We start from the raw sequence: 15,729 nt of genomic DNA, 5'->3' as shown, positions 1-15,729 counted from the left end.
CCTTTCCTGACTTTAAACCAATCATACCCCCTTGTTCTGTCCGAACAACTCCCTCTTGATCTATGTAAAGGTTCCTTATGAGCACAATTAAGTGTTCTGGAATTCCCATTCTTCGCAGTGTTATCCATAGTTTGTTATGATCCACACAGTCGAATGCCTTTGCATAGTCAATAAAACACAGGTAAACATCCTTCTGGTATTCTCTGCTTTCAGCCAGGATCCATCTGACATCAGCAATGATATCCTTGGTTCCATGTCCTCTTCTGAAACCGGCCTGAATTTCTGGCAGTTCCCTGTCGATATACTGCTGCAGCCATTTTTGAATGATCTTCAGCAAAATTTTGCTTGAGTGTGGTATTAACAATATTGTTCTATAATTTCCACATTCTGTTGGATCGCCTTTCTTGGGAATAGGCATAAATATGGATCTCTTCCAGTCAGTTGGCCAGGAAGCTCTCTTCCATATTTCTTGGCATAGATGAGTGAGCACCTCCAGCACTGCATCTGTTTGTTGAAACGTCTCAGTTGATATTCCATCAATTCCTGGAGCCTTGTTTTTTGCCAATGCCTTCAGAGCAGCTTGGACTTCTTCCTTCAGTACCATCAGTTCCTGATCATATGCCACCTCTTGAAATGGTTGAATATCGACTAATTCTTCTTGGTATAACGACTCTGTGTATTCCTTCCATCTTCTTTTGATGCTTCCTGCATCATTTAATATTTTTCCCATGGAATCCTTCAGTATTGCAACTCGAGGCTTGAATTTTTTCTTCAGTTCTTTCAGCTTGAGAAACACCGAGCGTGTTCTTCCCTTTTGGTTTTCCATCTCCAGCTCTTTGCAAATGTCATTATAATGCTTTACTTTGTCTTCTCGAGAGGCCCTTTGAAATCTTCTGTTCAGTTCTTTTACTTCATCAATTCTTCCTTTTGCTTTAGCTGCTTGATGCTCAAGAGCAAGTTTCAGAGTCTTGTCTGACATCCATCTTGGTCTTTTCTTTCTTTCCTGTCTTTTCAGTCCTTGATGTCATTCCACAACTCGTCTGGTCTGTGGTCACTAGTGGTCAATGCGTCAAATCTATTCTTCAGATGGTCTCTAAATTCAGGCGGGATATACTCAAGGTCATATTTTGGCTCTCGTGGACTTGATTTTCTTCAGTTTCAGCTTGAACTTGCATATGAGCAATTGATGGTCTGTTCCACAGTCGGCCCCTGGCCTTGTTCTGACTGATGATATTGAGCTTTTCCATCATCTCTTTCCACAGATGTAGTCAATTTGATTTCTGTGTGTTCCATCTGGTGAGCTCCATGTGTATAGTTGCCGTTTATGTTGGTGAAAGAAGGTATTTGCAATGAAGAAGCTGTTGGTCTTGCAAAATTCTATCATTCGATCTCCGGCATTGTTTGTATCACCAAGGCCATATTTTCCAACTGCTGATCCTTCTTCTTTGTTTCCAATTTTGCATTCCAATCACCAGTAATTATCAATGCATCTTGATTCCATGTTTGATCAATTTCAGACTGTAGCAGCTGATTAAAATCTATTTTTTCATCTTTGGCCCTAGTGGTTGGTGCGTAAATTTGAATAATAGTCGTATTAACTGGTCTTCCTTGTAGGCTTACGGATATTATCCTATCACTGACAGCGTTGTACTTCAAGACAGATTTTGAAACGTTCTTTTTGATGATGAATGCAACACCATTCCTCTTCAAGTTGTCATTCCCAGCATAGTAGACTATATGATTGTCCAATTCAAAATGGCCAATACCAGTCCATTTCAGCTCACTAATGCCTAGGATATTGATGTTTATGCATTCCATTTCATTTTTGACGATTTCCAATTTTCCTAGATTCATACTTTGTACATTCCAGGTTCCGATTATTAATGGATGTTTGCAGCTGTTTCTTCTCATTTTGAGTCGTGCCACATCAGCAAATGAAGGTCCCGAAAGCTTTACTCCATCCACGTCATTAAGGTCGAGTCTACTTTGAGGAGGCAGCTCTTCCCCAGTCATCTTTTGAGTGCACTTCCAACCTGGGGGGTTCATCTTCCAGCACTATATCAGACAATGTTCCGCTGCTATTCATAAGGTTTTCACTGGCTAATGCTTTTCAGAAGTAGACTGCCAGGTCCTTCTTCCTAGTCTGTCTTAGTCTGGAAGCTGAGCTGAAACCTGTCCTCCATGGGTGACCCTTCTGGTATCTGAATACCGGTGGCATAGCTTCCAGCATCACAGCAACCCACAAGCCCCCACAGTACGACAAACTGACAGACACGTGGACTGTCGCATAGTCCCACTTAATCATTGTGTGTAAGGCACAAAGACCATGGCTAGAAGGGCCATATTCAGTAATTCATTTCACTGCATACATATACCATTTTGGGACATTGGTTATATTCTTAGAGTTGTGCAACTATTCTCACCCTCCTTTTCTGAGTTGTTCTTCCCCCCTATTGACATAAATTCACTGACCCCTAAGGTTCCTGTCTAATCTTTTAAGTTGCTATTGTCAGTATGATCCCATGTAGACAGTTCTCAAAAGAGCTTAATGCTCAAGGCAGACCTTTTTTACTAGTTAAGCTAAACTATTGTTCTATTTTAAGAAGACTTCAGGAGATATTTTTGGTTTACTGTTTAAAGATGATCTCCGGGCAACAGTTTCAGGGGTTCTTCCAACATTTATGACTCCAGGGAGTCTGGAGTCCATGAGAATTTGAAATTGACCAGCATTTTTCTGTAGAATCTTCACATGTCCTCCTTCTATTCCTGACGTTCCTTCTTGCTCTATTGCTCCAGGTGAATAAACTAATTATTTTGCCTTGGATGGCCAGTTGCAAGCTTTTATGACTCCAGGCACTACGCAACAAACTAGGAGGTAGAACAGAAGCACTAAACATGTTATTAGGACTATTAGCTGGGCTGTGGCATGTAACCATGACCCTAAACCTCCAAACAAAGAAAAAAAATCCTGTGAGGTTTTTGGTTGTACATAAGCAGCCTCAGCAGCTACTGTTTTTGTTGTTGTTGTAAATATGTCTATCACACAACTTTTGCAAATTCAACATTTTACAGGTGTACCGCTTATTGACAGCAAATTACAATAATCGGCCATGCAACCCTACCCTTAATTAATGCAATATTTCTACCACTGATAACGCACTCTTTCCCCCTCCCACCCCTGGTAACTACTAATAAACTTTGTTCTGTATACATTTACCTTTTCTTGCCTTTTTATATAGTGAGGTCATACAATATTTGTCCTTTTGTGATTGGGTTATTTCACTCAGGGTATCTTCCAGCTTGTCTTAGTCATCTAGTGCTGCTGTAACAGAAATACCACAAGTGGGTGGTTAAAAAAACAAAAGTTTTTATTCTCTCACAGCCTAGTAGACTAGAAGTCCAAATTCAGGGGATTAGCTCCAGGGGAAGGCTTTCTCTGTTAGCTCTGGAGGAAGGTCCTTGTCATCAACCTTCCCCTGCACCAGGAGCTTTTCCACGCAGGAACCCCAGGTCCAAAGGACACACTCTGCTCCCAGCTGCTGCTTTCTTGGTGGTATGAAGTCCCCCCAGTCTCTGCTCGCTACCCTTTCTTTTTATCTCTTGTAAAATAAAAGGTGGTACGGGCCACACCCCAGGGAAACTCCCTTTACATGGCATCAGGGATGTGAGCTTAGTAAGGGTGTTACAACCCCACCCTAATCCTCTTTTACATAATCTAATCTTGCCTCATTAGCCACGGGCAGAGATTAGGATTTACACCACACAGGAAAATTACAATCACAGAATGGAGGACAATCACACAATACTGGGAATCATGGCCTAACCAAGTTGACACATATTTTTGGGGGACACCATCAATCCATGACACAGCTCCATCCATATTATAGCATGTATCAAGACTTCATTTCTTCTACTGGCTGAATAGTATTTCGATGTATGTGTGTACCACATTTTGTTTATCCATTCATCTGTTAATGGACATTTAGGTTGTTCCCACCTTTTGGGTATCGTGTATAGTGCTGCAGTGAACATTGGTGTGCAGGTCCCTGTTTGAGTCTTTGCTTTCAAGTCTTTTGGGCACGTACTTAGGAGTAGAATTGCTGGGTCGTATTATAGTTCTGCGGAACCCTGCTGGCATAGTTGTTAAGAGCTGTGGCTGCTAACCAAAAGGTCAGCAGTTCAAATCCACCAGGTGCCCCTGGGAAACTCTACGGGGGAAGTTCTACTCTGTCCTATAGCGTCGCAATGGGTCGAAATTGACTTGACAGCAACGGGTTTTTTTTTTTTTTTTGGTTTGGTATTGTAGTTCTATTTGTAGTGTTTTAAGGAACCACCACACTGTTTTCCATAACTGGCTGTACCATTTTACATTCCCACTAGCAATGGGTAAGGGTTTCACGTTCCCCACACCCTCGCCAACATTTGTTATTTTCATTTTTTTTTTTCTTTTTTAATCTTAGCCATCCGATACACATCTTTCTCCGGTGGAGCAGCTGGTGGATTCAAACGACCAGCCTTTTGGTTAGCAGTTGAGTGTTTAACTGCTGTGCCACCAGGGTTCCTTTTAGCCATCTAGTAGGAGTGAAATGGTATCTCATTGTGGTTTTGATTTGCATCTATCTGATGGCTAATGATGCTGAGCATCTTTTCATGTGTTTGGTGGCCATTTGAATATCCTCTTTGGTGCAATGTCTAATCAAGTCATTTGCCGATTTTACGATTGGGTTATTTGCATTTTTGTTGCTAAATTGTCAAAGTTTTATATATATTTTGGTTATTTGATTCCTGTCACATACGTGCTTTCTGAAGATATTCTCCCAGTCAGTAGCTTATCTTTACACTTTTTCGGTAAAATCTTTTGATGAACAAAAGCTTTTAATTTTTATGAGGTCCCATTTATTTATGTTGTCTTTTGCTGTTTGTGCTTTTGTTATTATATTAGATAATCCATTGTTAAAAGCCAGACCTGACAGCATTGCCCCTGCTTTTTCTTCTAAGAATTTTATGGTTTTATTAGTTTGCACGATTAGGTCCTTAATCCATTTTGAATTTGTTTTTGTGTGTGGTCTGAGGCATGGATCCTGTGTCACTTTTCTGCCTGTGGAAATCTTATTTTCCCAGCACTACTTATTGAAGAGACTCTTCTTCCCCTATTGGACTTAGCACCCTTGTCAAAAATTAGTTGACCATAGATGTGTGGGTTTATTTCTGGACTCTCAATTCTTTTCTATTGGTCTATTCGTCTATTGTTATAGCAGGCTGTTTTGATTACTGTAGCTGTACATAGTATGCTTTAAAATCAGGAAGTGTGAGTCCTCCTACTTTGTTCTTCTCTTTCAACATTGCCTTAGCTAGTCAGGGCCTCTTGCCGTTTCATATAAAGTTGAGAATTTTTTTTTTTTTTTTTCTGTAAGGAAGAATTTTGATTGGGGTTGAGTTGAATCTATAGATCACTTTGGGTAGTATTGACATCTTATCAATATTAAGCCTTCCAATCCATGAACATGTGTCTTGGTCATCTAGGGCTGCTATTCCAGAAATACCACAAGCAGATGGCTTTAACAAAGAGAAGTTTATTCTCTCACAGTTCAGTAGGCCAGAAGTCTGAATTCAGGGCTCCAGCTACAAGGCAAGGCCTTCTCTTTCTGTCCGCTCTGGAGGAAGGTCCTTGTCATCAGTTTTCCCTTGGTCTGGAAGTATTTCCAAGAACCTCAGGTCCAAAGGATGCGCTCTGCTCCCAGTGCTACTTTCTTGGTGGTGTGAAGTCCCCCCGTCTCTCTGCTCTCTTCTCTCTTTTATATCTCAAAAGATATTGGCTTAAGACACTAAAGGAAGAGGGGGACAGGAGCTGGTTGAATGGACGTGGGGAATACAGGGTGGAGAGGAGAAATGTGCTGTCTCGTTAGGAGGAGAGCAGCAAGGTGTGTATAACTTTTCGTATGAGAGACAACTTGATTTGTAAACTTTCACTTAAAGCACAATAAATAAATTTAAAAAAGACACCAATCTTGTAGATCTCATCAATATAACTGCCACTAATCCATCTTATTATATCATAGCGATAGGATTTACAACACATACAGAAATCACATCAGATGATAAAATGGTAGACAACCATATCATACTGGGAATTATGACCTAGCCAAGTTGACAGATGTTTTTGAGGGGCACAATTCAATCCATGACAACATGGAAAATCTTTCCACTTATTTAAATCTTCTTTAATCTCTTTCAGCAGTGTTTTATAGTTTTCATTGTATAAGTCCTTCACATCCCTGGTCAGATTTATTCCTAGGTATTTTATTCTCTTAGATGCTATTGTAAATGGAATTGTTTCCCTAATTTCTCTTTCAGATTTCTCACTGCTGCTATATAGAAACGCAACTGATTTTTATTTGTTGACCTTATACCCTGCAACTTTGCTAAATTCCTCTATTAGCTCTGGAAATTTTCTTGTGGACTCTTTGGGATTTTGTATACATAGGATCATTGTTGTTGTTAGGTGCTGTCGAGTCGGTTCCAACTCGCAGCGACCCTATGCCATGACAGAATAAAATGCTGCCTGGTTCTGCGCCATCCTCACAATCATTGTTAAACTTGAGCCCGTTGTGGCCACCATGACAATCCATTTCGTTGAGGGTCTTCTTCAACATACCAAGCATGTTGTCCTTCTCCAGGGTCTGATCCCACCTGATAACTTCCAAATTATGTGAGACAAAGTCTTGCCATCCTTGCTTCTAAAAAGCATTCTGGCTGTATTTCTTTGAAGACAGATTTGCTCATTCTTTTGGCAGTCCATGGTATAGTCAATATTCTTTGCCAACACCATTATTCAAAGGCATCAATTCTTCTGTCTTCCTTATTCATTGTCCAGCTTTCACCTGCATATGAGGAGATTGAAAACACCATGCCTTGGGTCAGGTTCACCTTAGTCTTCAAAATGACATCTTTGCTCTTTAACACTTTGAAGAGGTCTCTTGCAGTAGATTTGCCTGATGAAACGCGTCTTTTGATTTTTTGACTGCTGCTTCCATGGGTATTGATTGTGGATCCAAGTAAAATGCAGCTTTTGACAACTTCAGTCTTTTCTCTGTTTATTATGGTGTTGCTTATTGGTCCACATGTTAGGATTTTTGTTTTCTTTATGTTGAGGTGTAATCCATCCTGGAGGCTATAGTTTTTGATCTTCATCAGTAAGTCTTCTTCATTTTCAGCAAGCAATGTTGTGTTATCTACATATCTCAGGTTTTGGTACAGTGACTCTGTATTCTTCCATGTTTTTTTGATGCTTCCTGTGTTGTTCAGTATTTTGCCCATAGACTCCTTCAATATTGCAACTGGAGGCTTGAATTTTTTCTTCAGTTCTTTCAGCTTGAGAAACGCTGAGCCTGTTCTTCCTTTTTGGTTTTCTAATTCCAGGTCTTTGTACATGTCATTATAATACTTTGTCTTCTCAGCTCTTTTACTTCATCATTTCTTCCATTTGCTTTAGCTGCTCTACATTCAAGAGCAAGTTTCAGAGTCTCTTCTGACATCCATTTTTATCTTTTCTTCCTTTCCTGTCTTTTTAATGACCTCTTGCTTTCTTCACGTGTAATGTCTTTGATGTCATTCCACAACTCACCTGGTCTTTGGTCATTAGTGTTCAGTGCATCAAATTTATTCTTGAGATGGTCTCTAAATTCAGGTGGGGTATACTCAAGGTCCTACTTTGGCTTTTGTGGACTTGTTCTAATTTTCTTAAGCTTCAGCTTAAACTTGCATATGAGCAACTGATGGTCTGTTCTGCAGTTTGCCCCTCGTCTTGTTCTGACTGATGATACTGAGCTTTTCCATTGTCTCTTTCCACAAATGTAGGTGATTTGATTCCTGTGTTTTCCATCCGGCGAGGTCCATGTGTATAGTCATTGTTTATGTTGTTGAAAAAAGGTATTTCCAATGAAGAAGTTGGTGGTCTTGCAAGATTCTATCATGGAATCTCAGGCATCGTTTCTATCACCAAGGCCATATTTTCCAACTACTGATGCTTCTTCTTTGTTTCTAACTTTCACATTCCAATCACCAGTAATTATCAGTGCATCCTCATTGCAAGTTCCATCAATTTCAGGCTGCAGAAGTTGGTAAAAATCCTCAATTTCTTCATCTTTGGCCTATGTGGTTAGTGGAGATATTTGACTAGTAGTCATATTAACTGGTCTTCCTTGTAGGTCTGTGGATATTTTATGACTGACAGGGTCGTACTTCAGGATAGATCTTGAAATGTTCTTTTTGATGATGAATGTGATGCCATTTCTTGTCAGTTTGTCATTCCCAGCATAGACCATATGATTGTCTGATTCAAAAGGGCCAATACCAGTCCATTTCAGTTCACTAACGCCTAGGATATCGATATTTACATGTTCCATTTAATTTTTCACGATTCCAATTTTCCTAGATTCATACTTTGTACATTCCAAGTTTGAATTATTAATAGGTGTTTGCAGCTGTTTCTTCTCATTTCGAGTCATGCCACATCAGCAAATGAAGGTCCCAAAAGCTGGAGACCATCCACATCATTAAGGTCGACCTGACTTTGAGGAGGCAGCTCTTCCCCAGTAGTCTTTTGAATGCCTTCCAACCTGAGGGCTCATCTTCTGGCACTGTATCATATCATCCCTGAATAGGGATAATTTTACTTCTTCTTTTCCAATTTGGATACCTTTTCTTTTTCTTGTCTTATTGCTCATACAATTTTTAAAAGAGTGCAGTTCTCAAGGTTGGCATTCTTTACTTTTTGAGCAATGTGCTATTTAGTTAAAAGGTGATTTCAGGGAATAATTTCTGTTCAAGGTTTAAAAAGTATCTCAGGCAATCATCTCGGAGATTCTTCCAGTCTCAATGGGCTCAGGGAGTCTGGATGCTTTAAGAATTTGTATTTCTGTTCCACAGTGTTCTCCCTGTCTGTCAGGATCCATCTACTGTGACTCTGATCAGAACATTTGGTCTCCAGGTACAGAAGGCCATAGTTCATGGAGACAATTTCTTCTATATTCCAGTTCCTTCTCTGATTCTTGGATTTTCTTCATTCTCTTTTTCTCCAGATGAAGAGAAAGACCAATAGCTTTATCTTAGAGGGCTGCTTGCAAGCTGTTAAGACCCTAGGCCCTACTCACCAACTAGGATGTAGAACATGAATTTTACGAACTATGTTATGCCAATTGACTGAATTGACCTGCAACACTATGACCCTAAGTCTTCAAACCAAGAATACAAATCCCATAAGGTGACTGGTTATGTGTAAGAAGTATCTGCATCTGTAGCTCCTATTTGATTTATTATATACCACCACCTGTTTTTTTTCCTAATATTTTATTGTTTCAAGTGAAAGTTTACACAGCAAATTAGGTTCCCATTTAACAGTTTTTATACAAATTGTTCACTGCCACTGGTTACAATTTTTACAATGTGTCAGCGTTCTTATTATTTCCATTCTGCTTGCTCTGTTTCCATTGACCTAGCTTCCCTTCCCATCCTTGCCTTCTCATCATTGCTTTTGCGTAAATGTTGACTATTTGGTCTCATATAGTTAATTATTTAAGGGAGTACATTACTCACAGGTGATATATTTTATAAGCCAATTTATTATTTGGCTAAAAGGTGACCTATGCAAATAGCTTCAAATCTAAGTTCAAAAGTTGTCCTAGGGTGATAGACTCAGGGGTTCCAGTAGTCTCTTGGTCCAGTAGGTCTGGTCTTTTGTAGGAATTTGAGTTTTGTTCTACCTTTTTCTGCCATTCTATCTGGGACCCACCACCCATTTTTGTAAATAAAGTTTTATTGACATGCAGCCATGACCATTTGTTATGTGTCGTGTATGTTTGCTTTTACATGGCAAGGGCAGAGTTGAGCAGTTCCAACAGAATGTATGGGCCACAAAGCTGAAAATATTTAGTATCTCATTCTTTACAGAAAAAGATGAAAAAAAAAAAAAAAAAAGAAGAAGTTTCATTGACCATTGTCCAAGACAAAACTAACTCTTTTGAGGGTAATTATTATTAGTGATTTTTTACCAATATTTCTGGTTCTCTTCCTACAAGAGAGGAGTGAACTTCTCCACTGAGGAAGTTAGGCAGGGTCATGTAACTTGCTTTGGCCAATGAAATGAAAATGGAAGTGGTGAGTCACTTCCAGTAAGAAGTTCTTGTTTTTAACTGTACTTTAAGTGAAAGTTTACAAATCAAGTCAGCTCCTCATACAAAAACTTATACACACCTTGCTATGAAACCCTAGCTGCTCTTCCCCTAATGTGACAGCACACTCCTCCTCTCCACTCTGTATTCCCCATGTACTTTCAACCAACTCCTCTCTCCCTCTGCCTTTTCCTCTCACCTCCAGACAGAAGCTGCCCAATAGTCTCATGTGTCTACTTGAGCCAAGAAGCTCACTCCTCATCAGTATCATTTTCTGTCTTATAGTCCAGTCCAATGCCTGTTTGAAGAGTTGGCTTCGGGAATGTTTCCAGTCTTGGGCTAACAGAAGGTCCAGAGGCCATGACCTCTGGGGCCCCTACAGTCTGTCAGACCATTAAGTCTCATCTTTTTACAAGAATTTGAGGTCTGCGTCCCACTGTTCTCTTGTTCCATCAGGGATTCTCTGTTGTGTTTCCTGTCAGGGCAGTCATCGGTGGTAGCCAGGCATGATCTAGTTCTTCCGGTCTCAGGCTGATGTAATCTCTGGGTTATGTAATCTCTGGGCTTATATTTACCTTGTGTCTTTGATGTTCTTCATTCTCCTTTGCTCCAGGTGGGTTGAGACCAATTGATGCATCTTAGTTGGCCACTTGCTAGCATTTGAGATCCCAGACACCCCGGTAGGAAGATTTTAAGAGCTGGTGCATGACTCACCTGTCCTCCTCCCCCATCTCAAGACCTATGATATTCTAGATGTTGGAATTTCTGTTAGGCTGGGCTTTTGTGTGAGGGTGATGAGGAATGCAGTAACATCAGAAGCCTGAAGGGCAGGGTGATATCCACCAAATATTGAGGGCAAAAGCCAGAACCCAACAGCTTATTAAAATAGAAAGAGGGCCTGAAAAATTGGGGTTCTATCTAGGAAAGTAAGGATGGACCAATGTTAGGAAATTTATTAACAGTTTTATTTATTTATTTTTTTAAGATAGACTTGTGACCCCCTCCAGTGGTTCTTAACTTTATGTATTTTAAGGCTCTGTTATTAGTGGCATACAAGTTTGGAGATGGTATATCTTTGGGGTGAACTAAAACCTCCAGTTTGATACTTTTCATTTCTATTAATAAACTGAAAAATAACATCTATTATTAATGTGGCTACATCATCTTTAAATTATTACTTTTTTAGTATTTACCAGATTACTTTTTCTATATTTTGCTTTCAAAATTTCAGCATCTTTATGCTTAAATGTGTCTTGTAAACAGCATAAAACTTGAATTAAAAAAAAAAAATGCAAGCTTTTGTCTTTTAACTGGAGTTTTTGTCCATTTACATTTATTGTAATTGCTGGCAATTTTTATGTATTGCCATTCTTATTTTGGACTTTCTATCTACCAATTTCTCTATGAGCCTTCCTTTGGATTATTTCTTTTTCATTCTAATCTCCCCTACCCTGACTAGCTTGGAAGTTACAGACTTTTTTTTTCCTTGTCATGCTCACCCTAAGAAATTTAATATTCCTCCTCTGCTTACTGAAGTTAATGTTACCATCCCCCAAATGATACAAGGATTTTAGGACTTTACTCCACAAAGCTCTTCCTTTTCTGCTATTGTTGTCTAAATTTAATTTAGTTTTTAATCCTACACATTGGACATAATTGTTGTGAATAAAGGCAATTTTTTAGATTCATTTGCGTTTCCCACTTCTTCCCTCATTGTTCCTCCCTGCATCTAAGCCCTTCCACCACCTGGATTACTTTCTTTCTGCCTGAGAAATATTCCCTCTCAATGTCTTTTGATGAGTCTTGCAGGTGGAAAATTCTCGACCACTATCTTTATTTCGGAAACTGGTGGCATAGTGGTTAAGAGCTATGGCTGCTAACCAAAAGGTTGGCAGTTCAAATCCACCAGGAGCTCCTTGGAAGCTCTATGGGGCAGTTCTACTCTGTCCTATAGGGTCACTATGAGTCAGAATTGACTCAATGGCAGTGGGCTAGTGGGTGGGTCTTTATTTCACACTCACTCTCCAAAGATGTTTTGTTGAGCGAGAAGTTCTGAGTTGTTAGTGATTTTCTCCCAGAACCTTGAAGATGCTACTCCACCATGTTCTGGTTCCTAGGCTGTGGGACTAAGAAGGTGATCCTTGGTCCATGTCATTTTTCTCACTGATTTAGGTTCAAGGCACTTTCATTGAGCTGTGTTTTCATGTAGCCTGCTTGGGATGTATTTGGCATTTTGAATCTGCAAATCATTATCTTTCATGAATTCCAGAAAATTCTCAGCCGTCATCCCTTCAGATTTTGCCTCTGGGTGGCACAAACAGTTAATGTGCTTAGCTGCTAACCAAAATGTTGGAGGTTCAAGTTCACCCAGAGGCACCTCCAAAGAAAGGCCTAGAGGTCTGTTTCTGAAAAATCAGTCATTGAAAACCCTAATGAAGTGCAGTTCTATTTTGACACACACGGAGGAGCCATGAGTCAGGGTAGACTCAATGGCTGTTTTATTCTTTTTTTTAAATCCCTCCTCTCCTCATAACCTCTCTCTTTTCTCCCCTTGTTCTTGTCTATCTGTGCTGTGCTCTGGGATATTTATTCAGCTCCACCTAGCCAGTTCTCTCTCCAGCTATCTCAAGTCCACTGTTACACCCATCCAAAAACACCAAAACCTGTAGCCATCGAATTGATTCTGACTCATGGTGACCCCATGTGCTGCAGAGTAGAACTGCTCTAAGGGGTTTTCACGGGTGTAATCACCAGGCCTTTCTTTTGCTTGGGTTTCAACTGCCAACCTTTGGGTTAGCAGTCGAGAGCAAACCACTTGTGCCACCCAGGGACCTGTGCACCTGTCCAGTGAGTTTTAAACCTCGATGACTATCTTTTCAATGTGTTTTAGCTCTCTTCGGTTCTTATTCAAATGTGACTTGTCTCTTTCCTTTGTTCACATTTCGGGGTTAAACACACTGATTTGTGTCTGATGATGCTGACTTTGGAAGTATCAGCTGCCGTCTACAGCTACAGCTCGAGATGTTTGAAGCTCGCTCCTATTTCCTGGGATGTGATCTGGGGCATTACGTGAGGAGTCAGGGTCACCACTATCCTGGGCCACTTTAAACCATGTTATTGACTCAAGGCCAGATAATGTGACTGGAGTTGCAAACCCATAAGAAGCTACAAGTTAGCAGATGAGAATTTTCCCCCCTCCTTTTCCCTGGTGGTGCAGTGGTAAGACCTTGGCTGCTAACCAAAAGATCAGCAGTACAAACCCATCAGTTGCTCCTTGGAAACTCTATGGGGCAGTTCTACTCTGTCTTATAGGGTCACTATGAGTTGGAATTAACTCGATGGCAATGGGTTTTTGTTGTTGTTGTTTTTTCCCAAAAGCAACGTTTGAGAGATGCAATTTTCCTTTCCCTATGGGGTATGCACGCAGAGATAGCCTTTATTTCTATTTCACCTTTATGTTGACAGGCAGCCCTTTGAGGTCTTGAGGGGACAGAGACAGCATGGCCCTGTCCATGCCTTGAATTCAGACTCCCAGCCTCCAGAACTATGAGACAACAAATTCCTTTTCTTTAAAGACACCCAGTTAGTGGTATTTTGTTACGGCTGCCCTAGGAGATTAAGACAAGCCCATCCCCAGAGATTCTAGGATTTCAAGAGGAATGAACATATGAAAATAACTGAAAATATATGAATGGAAGAAAAGGAAAATCAAGGTGATACAACATGCCTGACAAGATATCAAGACACACGCCAAAAAAACCCAGTTGCCATTGAGTCAACTCCCACTCATGGTGATCCTGTGTGTCAGAGTAGAACTGCACTCCACAGAGTTTTCAATGGCCAATTTTTCAAAAGGAGTTCTCCAGGCCTGTCTTCCAAGGTACCTCTGGGTGGACTCAAACCTCCAACATTTTGGTTAGCAGCTGAGAACATTCACCATTTGCACCATCCAAGAACTCTAAAGCTACGCTGCCGATGAAAACCACAAGTCAAGGTCAGCAAAGTCGGAGGTGGGTCCAGGAGAGGTGGATCCAGAAACAGATGTTGGTCACTCAGGCTTTATTCAAGGGGCAGGGGCATTCCAAGTCAGCAAAGGGCAACTGGACAACTGATTAGCCCTAGGGGTGGAGACAGGCTCCACCCCATACTTCATCCCAAACTAAGTTCTAGGTGGATTAAAGGTTCAAAAGCAAAAGGTGAAACTACAAATGAAACAGCCTGAGAGAAATTTTATGAACTGTGGAAAAAAAACCTAAGTATAGAAAAGAATTTTCTAATTTAAAGCTTCAGAATTAAAAACCATAAAAATAAAGCGTTTTGTGCACCAAAACCTTCCGTAAACATAATGGAAAGATAAATTTGGGGAAAAAAATACAATGTTAGAGTTTATTGTTGTTTAGCTGCCATCGAGTTGGTTCCGACTCAAAGCAACCCTGTGTGCAGAGTAGAACTGCTCCATAAGGTTTTCACGGCTGTGACCTTTCGAAAGCAGATTGCCAGGCCTGTCTTCTGAGGTACCTCTGGGTGGGTTCAAACTGCCAACCTGTTGGCTAGAGTAGTTGATCACTTAATCATTTGTGCCACCCAGGGACTCCTTAATTTACAGCATAAAAATGTACTATCCCCATTTAAAAAAAAAAAAAAAAACATTATATATGAATGAGAAAAAAGCAAATGACCCAATTTGAAAAAATTGAATTAGCTAATTAAAAAAAAAGGCAATAAATCTAAGAAAACCTCACCAGCGAAAAAATAAAATGAAGTAAGAACAAGGAGGCAGCAGTCATTACTCGACAGTGTGGCCCAATGAAAAACGGGGTGCTCAGGCCTCGAGTAAGAACAGGTCCCTCCCTGTATCTCTGGGGGGAGGTGGGGCAGTGTGGGCCAGGCTTCCCAGAACTCTCTTCCCTGCGGGTGTCCGCTGGGAGTGACCTTGGATACCAGGTCTGGAGGTGGACTTGAGCAACGTAGTCTGTTTAGTCTGGAAGGCTGGCTGGGGGTTCCACAGGCCTGATGGCTCACCTCGTGGCTGCCCCACACTCCCTGGGGCCCTCCTCCAGCTTCTGTGAGGCCTTGGCAAGGCCTGGGGTGCAGCTTCACCGGTACCCCCTCAGTCTGTCATTGTGGGCTCCGGCTTGTTGCCCTTCCAGTCTACCCACCTCACAGGCTTCAAGTTCAAGATCCCCCACAAAGCTAGCTCCGGAGCCCCTTCAAACCAGCCCCTGGCCATGGGCGGTCAGGTTCCCAGGATTCAGGCCATAGCACACATCTATCTCCAGCTGGTCCAAAATCAGGGTGTCCGAAGGGCCATGCTTCCTCCAGAGGGTCTAGGGGCAAATCCTTGTCTCTTCCAGCTTCTGGTGGATCCAGGTGTTCCTGGGCTTGTGGTCACATTGCTCCAGCCTGCCTGTCATCACATGGCGCCTTCCCTGTGTGCCTGTGTCTCTCTTCTCTTCTTATAAGGACACTTGTCATCAGGTTTAGAGCCCATCAAGGTCCCCAGGTGGTGCAAGTGGTTTGTGCTCAACTGCTAACCTAAAGGTTGACAGTTTGAACCCTC

Source organism: Elephas maximus, chromosome 3 (assembly GCF_024166365.1).
Source record: "Elephas maximus indicus isolate mEleMax1 chromosome 3, mEleMax1 primary haplotype, whole genome shotgun sequence".
In the NCBI taxonomy this organism is placed as follows: Eukaryota; Metazoa; Chordata; class Mammalia; order Proboscidea; family Elephantidae; genus Elephas; species Elephas maximus.
This window is presented reverse-complemented; position numbering follows the sequence as displayed.